The sequence below is a fragment of the Suricata suricatta genome, chromosome 13 (assembly GCF_006229205.1).
Source record: "Suricata suricatta isolate VVHF042 chromosome 13, meerkat_22Aug2017_6uvM2_HiC, whole genome shotgun sequence".
Classification (NCBI taxonomy): Eukaryota; Metazoa; Chordata; class Mammalia; order Carnivora; family Herpestidae; genus Suricata; species Suricata suricatta.
The window spans coordinates 44447220-44459772 of NC_043712.1; the positions used below are offsets into that span (position 1 = coordinate 44447220).

Below are 12553 nucleotides of genomic sequence, written 5' to 3' on the forward strand. Positions count from 1 at the left end.
ATTTTATTTAATTTTTTTAAGTTAAAATTTTCTTAATTTTTTATTCCTGGTACAGCTACCACAATTTAGAGGGCAATGAAATGTAATGAAAAGATGTAATAAAAAGAAAAAGGAAAGCTACAGCAGATAAAAGGCCTCAGGAATGTACATCTAAGTGACACTACATTGCATTAACCAAGAGTTGCATTTTTGCAAACTGTGGCTTAGACAGTCCTGGACAAGAAGGTTTTCCGTTTAAGCTACATTAACTGTACCAAGTATGGATCATTGTTTCTTCTGTGGCATATTTCTACAGTTTCTCTAATGCATTTGGGACAACTCAAAGACCTGGGGTCTCAAGGTCACTCGCAGCTTTCCTGACAACTCTCAACTCTCTCTCCTGCCAAGAACTGTAACCCTTTTCTTCTGAGTGTGTTCGTTTGTTTTAAGAACATTCTGCAACCATATATACCACTTTCACCACCAGATCCACAGCCGCCACCATAGGGACTCATGAGCTTATTCCACCAAAACTGCTCCCCTTCATGGGTCCACAATTGGATTGCTGTTGTCTATTATAATTCCCCAAGTCATTATAGTCCCCACCATCCACCGTAGTTACCTCCAAATTTTCCTCCTTCATTGTAACTACCATATCCTCCACCACCACCACCACCATATTCATCTCCTTGGTTTGCATATCCTGGTCCACCCCCACCTGCTCTACTACTATAACCAGGACCATCACCATAGTTCCCACCATCACCTCCTCCATAACTCCCTCTGCTGCCACCACCTCCACCACCGTAGCCTACCCTTCCACCAAAGTCACCACCACATCCAAAGTTGCCTCCATGACACATAAAGTTGCCAGATCTACCTCCTCCACCTCTTTGTGACCAGCAGACTGCATTTCTTATTTAGAAAAGGACTTTTTAACTTCATAATTATGCTCATTAATAGTGTGGCATTTCTAAATGATGATTTTATCTACTATATCATGATCATCAAACATTCAAAAGCAAATCTCTTTTTGTTACTCTGTCTTCTCTAACTTCTATAGTTTCAGCACTTGCTATATATTTTCAAAGTAGTCTCTCAAAATATATTCTTCTGTATCTTTTTTAATACCACCAATGAAAATTTTCTTCACTGTTAGTTGGGCACCAGGCTTTATAGGGTCCTGTCTAGAAACAGTTCTCTTTGGTTCCACTACATGCCCAACAGCACTGTGTGGTCCAGCACACATTGCTGCATCTACTCTTCCACACAAGGAAGTCACAAAACCAAAACCCCTAAGATACCTGGGTTGCTCGGTCAGTTAAGCATCTGACTCTTGATTTTAGCTCAGGTCATGATCTCACAATTCATCGGTTTGAGCCCCTCATTAGGCTCTACACTGGCAGCACAGAGCCTGATTGGAATCCCTCCCTCTCTCTCACAGAATAAATAAATACTTAAAGGGGGGGGGGGACACTGTCCTCTTTATAAAAAATAAGAAACCAAAACAAAACCTCCTCAAACATTAAGGAGTCCATCACCACATAATCTGTAAGTGTGCTCCATTTTCAAAATAGCTCTTTAATTATCATCTGTAGCTCAAATCACCAATGAACAGTTTTTTTAGCTGCCCCCATTCCTTTGGATCATGGCCTCTCTTCCCTACCTGCAGCAGTGATGCCCAAAATTGGGCTGGGGGTGACCTTACCTCCATTTTGAGACCACCATATACAAAATTTTAAATAACTTCACAACATCTAAGATAGAACTTATGCAGTTGACTCTACAGAAAAAAACTTATGTTCAAAACTAGTAGAATCCTAGATGTGATCTAAGGACATATAATACTAAAATGAAATGGACAATTAATATTTCTTATGAAACCTTTCCATAAAAGTGATAGGAGGATGGTCTAGATTCCTTCAACACCCATACTTTCAACAGCAGTCATCACATAAATGTTCCATCTAATCTGACAGTATAGTAGGTGTCCTCCATCCCTGTGCTGCCACCCTCCCCCCTTAGTTGCCACCTGCCATCCCCATCCCTGATCCTTACTCATGCCTCCTCCCTGGAGTTGCAATCAGTAGACCACTGCTACCCACCTTTGGTGTCAGCCTTTTCCTTTATGGAATACTCTTAATTGATCTTCCTTCAAATAATAGCTCATTCACTACTCCCCTAACCTCCCTAGTTAAATATCATGTTATAACCCTCAAAAGGCCATTGATCTCTACATCAACGACTTGTAAAAGACATCAACCAGTATGATTTTACATTTACTTAATAACCATCTGTCTATTCATTTACATTACAAATGGCATGGGGAAGATAGACTAGTTCTGGTTTTGCTATTGTGTATCCTCAGCACTGAGCTCAAATCTTAGTTCAGAGTGGGTGATCAATAAATGTGTGAATTAAAGACTGGAAGATTAAAAGAAAAATGATATAAATATAATTTTTGGAGAGACATAGCAGATAGATTGGTGACAGTAGTTTTAGTACAATAAATGGACTGAACCCTAACTGAATGTGTGTGTGAATGTATGCACATATACACCTATGTGTTTACATATGTTTATGAGTTAAAAGGAGGTGGCAGAATGAGAATGGAGGTAAACAATAATAAATAGCCTGAATTTCAGTCCCTAAGCCAATATCTGGAGTAGAGAAACCAGTACAGTCTCTGAATCAGATTCTCTTAGATTCTTGGTCTCCTCCATGCCACAGTGAGGCTACTGTCCTTCCCCCATCCCTATGGAAACTGGAGGTTTTATTCTCTGAAGAACTGAACCAAAGTCCACATTTAGAGACATGAGGCAGTATTGGCAGTGATATTAAGGAGGGATGTAAATTGAAATGAGGAGAGAGAAATAAAATGAATGTGACACTGCCAGCACATCTTTTAGAGTACAGGCTATTAGGATTTTGCCATTTGGGCTGGAAATCAGAATATTCCCTGTGTTCAGGTCTTTAGAGAAGAAATTAGATAGGATTATATATAGAAAGATTAAATAGGGAAAGGACTATAGAGACTAGAGGGGAGAAAGGAAGGATAAGCAAGGGAGCCTTTAGGCCACTTGTAGGTGAGGGAGAGAGAAGGGGATGGGAAGGAAAAGGAGGAGGAAGAGAACAAGGAGAAGGTGGAGGAAGAATAGGAAGAGGGGAAGAGGAGAAGGAAGAGGGAAAAAAGATAGGTGGGAGAAACAAAAAGAGGAAGGGAAGAAAAGGTGATGATGATCTGGCGCCCAGAATTAAATAAAATTCCACTTATGTATTTTTATTGATACTAAGAGTGCCTTCTAAGAGCTTACACAAAACTCAAAAAATATCTTTTGTGCCATCTCTTCATACTGAACTGTGGGAACATCCATGTATTTTCAAATTAAATATTATTTTTCATTTCCATTCTCATTTGAAATAAGATCCTGATTCCTACACGTTTTGTTCATCCATTACTGGATTTTCTATACATACATTTATCAAATCCCTGACACTCAGGTAACTGTGAAACAGCTTATAAGAAAAAACAAAGGTTGGTTTGGAAAAGTGCGATTTTATTTTATTTTATTTTTAAATGTCTATTTATTTATTTTAGAGAGCGGGAGCAGAGCAGAGAGAAAGGGAGACAGAGAATCCCAAGCAGGTTTTGCACTGACAACTCAGAACCTGACACAGGGCTTGAAGCCTTGAACCATGAGATCATGACCTGAGCCGAAATCAAGAGTTGGACACTTAACTGACTGAGCCACCCAGGTGCCCCTGCAGAAGAGCTATTTTAGATGATGGCTGAAAAAGCCATGCTGCAAATGTAGAAGCGCCTGTAGAATACAGAAAAGTGAATAAGCTCTCTGTCTGTTCCTAAACAAGAGACAGAAAGCTGCCATTTATGTAGAGGATGTGAATATCTATCTTTTAATCTAAATTTATTCCTAAAGCATTTTCCCAGGGTAACACAAGTTATTAAATCTCTGGTTACATTTTGCAACTGAGAAAGCCTTGAAATGAATGAGCACAAGGATCAGGAATTATCACTCCTTTCATTCTGAAAACATAATTGCCTTCAGTGTGCAGTGCTCTTCACACTTGAACTATATGCAGAGCAAACTACTGGGTGTGTGTCAAACTTTCAGCTTAATATTGGTTTAATAGATTTTACTATTTTTTAATGTTTATTTATTTTTGAGACCAAGACAGACAGAGCATGAGCAGGGAAGGGGCAGAGAGAGAGAGACACACAGAATCCAAAGCAGGCTCCAGGCTCTGAGCTGTCAGCACAGAGCACTACACGGGGCTTGAACCCACAAACTGCAAGATCATGACCTGAGCCAAAGTTGGATGCTTAACTGACTGAGCCACCCAGGTGCTCCTAGTTTTTACTATTAATACATGTTTCTGTTTGTGGTCATTTGCCAAACGTTAAATTATAGCTGAATCAATCTTTCACATCAAATATTTCATAAAATATTTCTATCATAAAGTCATCAAAATGATACTCAATGTGCCTAGGAGGAGGGATGGGTGGACTGGGACACCAGGGGTGTGTGTGTGTGTGTGTGTGTGTGTGTGTGTGTGTGTGTGAGAAAATCCTATCTTCCACATTCTCTGTCCAGAAGATTCTATCATAGCAATATTAAAGGTATCAAAATATTTTTAAAATGTGTTTTAAATTCTTCACTCTTCCCTCTGTTTGACTAACACTAGAATATAAGCCATGAATACCAAAATCAATGCTCCATGTGTAAGAAAAACTGTTTAAGAAATTATTTCAAAATTACTTCAAAAACAGAATATCTCTTAAGAATATATCACTTCTCAACATATGGACCCTTATTCCTTATGAATTTTAGACAATGTTTGTTTGTTTTTTTTTTTAGTGGAAATTTAGAGCTTATCATATTAGAATGTCTGATAGCAATTCCTACTTCCCTACACTGTGTCTTCTGTCTTCCTCCATGGTTCAGTCCAAAGTTAGTTACATTTTTTATTTCCCCATCATTTTTCTGCATGCTACTTTTTGTTATCTTCTCAACCACTGACTAGAAAGGGAAAGCTGTTGCTATCTTACTCTTTTTCTGAGACACCTGAATATACAAAAATCCTATCATATGCACCTTTTCTTTTTTGGTAATAATATTCAGTAGACTGTATTGCGATGACAGAATCCCTTAACAGGTTTCAAAGAAAAAAATGTTATGTGTCATTGGCTAAGTAGAATCACCCCATAATGTCCATGCTACTGGAGAGAAAGCATATTGGGTGGCTTACTTAACATTGATAATGTCCACGCCTACCAATCCCTCCCTCCATGCCTCAAAAAAATGTTTTGAAGGAAAAACACCTAAATACACATTCCAAATTAAATCCATGATAGTTTCTATGTGAAGAAAGAAAGCAAAATATGTGGATTTTCTCACGGTTTTACCAGAAAAAAATTTGTTAACATCAATGGAGACAAAAATCTTGATTATTTCCAACACTGACATGGGGTAGCATGCATCAATAAAGAAGATGGGACATTTTTTAACTTTCTGCAATTCATACATGATAAATACTTTGAATGGCTTCATAAATATCTATTAAACAAATTAATAATATTTAACTATTATGTGCTTTTCTCATTGTTAAATTTGCTTTTCTCATAGCTTAGAATCTTGAGTGAAATTCTAAAGGATTCTAAGGCTGTTCTATTCCAAAATGGTAGCAGCCAGTGGAAGAGAGGGAAATATGGGGGGAAAAACAGCAAAATCAAATATTATTCTAAAACAATATAGTTGATAAAAATTTAATTGAAAGTAAGAAATGGTATTATCTTATAGTTTTTGGCTTTTATTAGCATTAAAATTCAACAAATATTTTAAAGCTTTTAACATGTTACCAAGAAAAAAGAGCGAAACAGTTCTACTTCAAAAAATGTGTAGGCAATTTCTGGCTGGCCAGTTTGAAACAAATTTTAAAAATGAACTATTATTTGGTTCAGTATACATTCTAATCAAAAAAGTTGTTCATCTATCTTCAAAATCTGTTTGTGATCCTTATTCTGAATTTATTTCAATTGGTTTGATGTTGAAGGTCATTAGGATTTCATCCCCCCGCCCCCCAACACACACACCCAAAGTTGGTTCCTTTTAGTTTTTGAGAGCCTATGTAAAAAACAAAACACAAAAACAGAAACAAAAACAAGCCTACAAAAAAGACTCAAAATTCAGTCCAGTTCTTACTCATCTTAGTCATGTGCTTCCAACTTTTAGTTTGAGAAAGTTCCCCTGTCACCCTGAACAATAGAGAAATATTCTTATCTAAGTTAACTCTGAGTTTACAATTTATACAAGAGCACCAGTGTAGACTTTAGGCCAGTTATCATATAATGGCAAAACAGCCAAAAAAAATAATAAGTCTGACCTTCATTAGAATCTTTACTAGATTTATAGAGAATTTGTCATGACATTCATGTTTCTACACAACAGAGGATGCATTTTTCAGCCATATTTCACCCCGACAAACTTATCATGAAAATTTATCCAGAACTTGGAAACAGGAAGAGAGATTATTGGAAATATTTTCCATATAGTGTTGGGAGTAGCTCACCCTTCCTGAGGATGTATCTAATGTTCTAGGGTATATAGCTTTGTTTGATCACAAATGTACTAATCAGAATATTTCACAATTGTATAGTATTTGAGATTAATTTTTACAAAACTTATAGCCATACATATTATTCTTATCTAAGCCAGTTGCAAATGATTCTTCAACAATAGCAATTTAAATGATTTCTAGTCAGGAGTAAAAATAACCAAATGTTACTGTTTCCTGTCTAGTAGACATCAACCATTAATCAGTCATGTACTAATTAACAAATTTATTTCTGCATTTCTTTAACTGAAAACTATAAAAATCCCAATTCCTCAAATTCTTCTTCAAACCAGGTTTAATATCTTGCTGGTTCCTTCTTTAGAGTTGAGTAAAAATTGACATATTTACTTAACATTGTTATGAGAGTCATGTTTTTAACTTTTTGAAAATTATACTTTAATACTCTAACAAAAGTCTTCCACTAATAAAATAGCCCTCCAGTGATGAGAGCAGAACAAAAGGCAGATCACAGGAATACAGAAAAAGCTGGCAGGCAAATAGACAATACTCAAATTAGAAAGCAAGGGGGGAAAACCTACAGAATTAAAGAGGGAATAAGGGAATCTAGTGTCTTAGGGCAACGCAAGAGTCCTAGAGCTCCATCTCGCCAGAATGGTGAGTACGGCAGGCTTCTTATGGGGGACATTGATCAAGACCAGCAAAGTAGCTTACCATCTATCTGCAAGTGATGTTTCAAAAACCGACACAAAAAAGAAGAACTATTGAAAGTAATGAAAGTAAACTATTTGAAAGTATAGAAAGAAAATAATAAAAGTAATGAAATAACCATGTGAAAATAAATGTGAAACATTTCCAGGAAATAGCATATTAAGAGTTGGAAAGCATCAGCTCCTGGGTTATGAAGAACTGAGTTCAAATCCTATTGTCTGATTTACCAGATTTTGTATAAAACTTAAGCAAGATATTTAAATCCGCTATGCCTTTGTTTTTTTCCAGAGAGAGGATAATGACATTGCCTGCCTCTTAGATTTGAGACATGAAATTTGAAAGTATAAATAGCATTTAGCACAGTGTCATGCACATACTAAATAAACTAAGTTGATAAATGCTACCCCTTATTATTTTCAATGACTTGGGAAATGTTTCAAAGGCAGTAGATAATCTATAGTGCGTTGAAGAAGCCATCCAACTTTCATTATTAATATCATGATCTTATGGTATGTAGAGGCTGGTGGATCCTGGAGATAACTGGGTTGCATGAATGCTTAGGTATAAATGCTGGATGCTTAGTCTGCCTTAAATCAGAGTATTTAATAAAGAGTAATTATGACCCAAAAGTGAGTCGGCAGTTCTCTAAGGCCATCCAAATTGGAAAAGAACAGTCTGAGGCATATATTAAAACAGATCTAGAAAAATCTATTCAGGTCAAAAAGAGGTAAAATTGAGTAAGACCAAAAGTAAAGTATTCAGGTTGACTAAGGACACTTCTTCCACCCTTAATAAATTGTAACCTTATATCTAAATCTTTTTAAATATTAAAGGTTATGACCTACAATTGTCATGTTCATTGTATAGGAAGAACATTGGTCTTGTTATCATGCCACTATATGTTCATGCATTTATTTAATTTTTTAAAGATTTTAAGTAATCTCTACACCCCACATGAGGCTCAAACTCACACCCTGAGATCAAGAGTCACACACTCTACCTACTGAGCCAGCCAGAGCCCTTTGCGGGGTTTGAACTCCCAAACTGTGAGATGATGACCTTAGCCGAAGTTGGAAGCTTCACCAACTGAGCCGCCCAGGTGCCCCTGTAGGTTTTAAACTGAGAAAAGAATTGTTCTCCATTGTAGCCAATGCACTAAGGTTATAATAATCCACATTCCTGAAAGCCAAGTGGCAGGAGAGGATCTCCATGAAACCAAAGGAGAATTTCTATGGAATAATCTAAGGAATTTCTTTCCAAAATCTTTTAGCTTACTTAGAGGGGTGTAAAACCTTCCCCTGTTTTTCTCATTTTTGAATATTTTTAGGTTTCTTTATATTTTAGATACATCATATTTTCCAATACTCTCTTCTTTAGGTATTTTAAATATTTCTATGTAAAAATGAGAACAAAAAGGTTACTGGGTATGTGTGCAGAAAAATAAAAAGATGTGTAAAGATTATAAGACAAACTCATTTCACCCTTCATAGTAGAAACTCTCAAAGGAAATAATAAAAGTCATAGGTTGTAGTCCACAGTGAATAGCACGTTTGGAAAACCAACAATTATGAAATTAGTAATATTTAAAGAATATATATATATAGCAAATAAAACATAAGAAAGAAAATTAACAATCATAAAACTAAACTGGTATGAGAAATTACATTGAATTTGGTGACTATTTTAAAGATAATTCTTCACCCTATTTAAATATGTGCCTTCTCTTCATGACTGTAAAGGGAGGAAGGCCTAAAATAATTTGATTTAAAAATGTTCCTATTCTCAAAGGGTTGACTTTGGAGTAACTTTCAGAATAAATTTTTTTTAAAGATAAATAAATCCTCCAAATATAATTGGCCAGGAAAAGAGACATAATATACTTTCTTGCCATTTAACCACATCATATTTTTGACTACCAGATCTGAAAGTAGTATAATTGACTAAAAATATTTTAGTATATTGTTCATACACAGCCATCCTTGCCCACTGCTTAAACAGAAACATTCTCTGAGGTTAGCAAGTAGATAAGGTTTTCTTTTGCTTTCTTAATGTATCTATTGAGTTTCCTTTGCAGGGTATAAAGAAAAAAAAAAACCACATGGATTTAAAGGGATGGGGGAGACTAATATCCAGACAGCAGCTGCAGAAGATAATGGATGGGCTAACTTTTTTCATTTTTAATCACATGGACTAGATAAATAATTAAAAAACCTTAAATATATAATGCTCTCAAAGAAGGGAAATGGACCAGGTTTCCAAAGATATTGACTTCCAAAGTGCTATATGGAGTGGCAAAGTATTAAATTTTTAAATATTCTGATCCTAATCTTTACATTACGAACTATCTGTGTATTGATTGCAGCAGCGTGTTTTCTTTCTTCTACCGAAGGCCTTTTACAGACATCACTAGCTGTCATTCTGGGAAATGCATTATTGCACCATTATCTACTCACATCATCAGAGTTTGTTTTCTTATTTTTAAATATATAAAGCTTGCTATATGGTTCTAATTTTCATAAAGACGTTTCCTGTGTACTCATTTTGCATTAAAGTTCATTAAGTATTAGGAGAACTGTTCAACTCTGAATCTGAAACTGGAAATGTTATCGATAAAACTTCCTTAAGAGTCCAACGCAATATCTGTTAAATTTTATAAGGACAGAGTAATGACTCTAAATCATTAGATCAGCTCCTAAATGAAAAAGAGATGAGCAAATTTGTCACAAGCACTCTCTCTCTGTGGTGCTATTAGAGAGTGAGGATTTACTATGAACGCATTTATTGATTCACATGATAAACAGTGCATACAATATGGCTTCAATTACCCAGAAACTTCATTCTTTAAGAAAGATTCCGATTAATGTATCTCCGACTATTTACAGTGTTGAAGATGACATTAGGTGCAGGCCTACAAAGAGGAAAGTCAACTGATCAACTTTTCTTTTTCCCTTTGCAGCAAATACAGGCACCATGGAAAATGTCACGAAAAGGCTGATCACATAATCATCAGTGTAAAATAGTAGCATTAACGGATCCTTGCCTAGTACTAAAATAAGTGGTGTTTCAGTGATTATCAACCCTTTAACATGCTAAAAAATAGTCATAGTTCAAGGAAAAGAAATAAAAGTGAAAAGAGCAACTTTTAAACTATTAGGCACATTGAAATACATCTGCAAACTATGTTTAAGGATAGAAAGATCACAAGATTCTATTTTTGAAACAGACTGGTCTTTTATTAAAACATGTCATTGTCAGTCAAGATTTCGCTCTTCCTTGTGCCTGTCCTTACTCTGGCCTCCTCCCATCTTTACTTCTGCCTTTGAGCGCTCAGCATTTTTATTATCCCTGTACTTTTGGTAATATGCAACCCCCAGTTCCATGTAATTGTTCACGATGGTATTCACCATCATTTCAAGGTCATGTTTACTTCTGTCATTCCTTTATTATTATCTACCTCACTCACTAGACTGTACGCTGAATGAGGCCACCTCCCCCACCTCTTCGTGCCTCACTGTCATTGTCATTGAGTCCCCAGAACTGACAGAGCTTGACAACAGTCAAGCAAAACTTGTTGGGTAAATGAACAAATGAAGGAATTACTAAAGAAATGAAATTGTGAATCTCAAAGACATATAATGAACAACTAAGTCTTCCAGCAGGTCTTCTAGAGATAGATTAACATAACAGCTTAGATGCACCTCGGCTCTTGGCTCATCTGTAATATTAGACATTGGGAAACCAAGACCTAAGGCTTAAACAATGGCTAGGGCAAAAATTCGTTTCATATTGCCCTATGCATTGCTACCAGTTTATTATTTAAGAAATTCATATTTTACAACAAGAGGATTTATTAATTCTCTCTATAAACGTTATGTGCACAGTGCCCTCAATTACTCAAAAGGACTTGATTCTTTAAGAACTGTTCCAATTAAGACATCTCCCAAATGGTTACAGTGTTGATAAAATGAGGTGTAAGCAGATTCTACCTTAAAGTGTGCATACAAACTAGTGGTAAACATACTTTTAATACTGTCTAATTTTTATCTGATGCAAATAGGACTATTTGTTCCTTGACGCCCTAAATGCCTGAAAGTTGTATAATCTTTGCAATCTTCTTTTCTATATACCACTATGACACTTAGAAAAGAACAGAGTACCCTGCTGACAGATCTAAAAATTCCATATATTTTAATATATGCTGCTACCTGACGATGTGCCACCTTATACATTTTAAATAAATGTTTCATCTTCTCTCTCTGCTAGGAGGTGATTTTACCCTGAAGGGCACCGTTTTATGAATTCAATAGCAAATACTACAGTAGGCCTAGAAGGAGCCTTCGGGGCTTTTCTTGATCTATTCTTGAATCTTCAAACAGGAGAATATCTTAACCATTACATAAACAAGTACTGGGCCCTGTGCTGACACCTTAATGAATTCAGAACAGAACTAATGAGAAGTAAGCAGTGAACGTTAAAGTCTAATCCTCTCTAACTCTTTACCTCAGTTTCCTTCATTCTGATTTTGCTGTGGATGCTGAGTGTGACACAATGTGAATGCGTAGGTTGCGTTGATTTAGAGATACAGAGAGTGATATATAGATATATGAAAAGTTGTGATAGGAGCCTGGTTGTTCAGCGACCCCCTTTTACCTGGGGGAGAGCAGAATGTTTGCAGGCCTACTACGGAAGCCATTGCCTACTACAGTATTCAAGCTTCAGAATTAAAAAACAGAGAGAGAGAGACAGACAGACAGAGAGATATCCCAGTGAGATATAGACATCAGCTTCATGCCTAATCAGAACCTCATATTGCACTGTAAGGCCATTTCCTTGTCGGGTCCTTATCTGCATTTCCTGAATATTTTAGCTTCTATATTGATTTCTCTAATTTCTGTAATGTTACATCAAACTGACAATGCTTTTTAAGGCATTTTAGGCTATTGGCTTATTTATTTTGGCTTCTACTTTTTTATATGTTGCAATTCTTATTTGTAAATAGAACTACATAAATCCTATCTTAGCTATAGACATCTTAATGATACAGTTCAACATTACATTATTTTTCTATTATTAAACGAATACTTAAAAAAATTCTTCATTCAAATGTTAATTCAGTTCCCTCTCTCTATATTTGAATATAAACTTGGGGCACATGAAATAATGCCCTTATCATCCACACTAAAAACAAACCAACAAAAAACTTCAGGCCTCTGTACCTGGGCTAAGTTAGCAATATGTATGAGCTGGTGCTTGCTGGCTACTTGGCAGATAA

At 35.9% G+C, this 12553-nt stretch overlaps 1 pseudogene; it reads right to left on the reverse strand.

The window, feature by feature from the left end:
* Positions 1–341: 341 nt before the first annotated feature.
* Positions 342–10688, reverse strand: LOC115275919 (annotated as a pseudogene).
* Positions 10689–12553: the final 1865 nt, after the last annotated feature.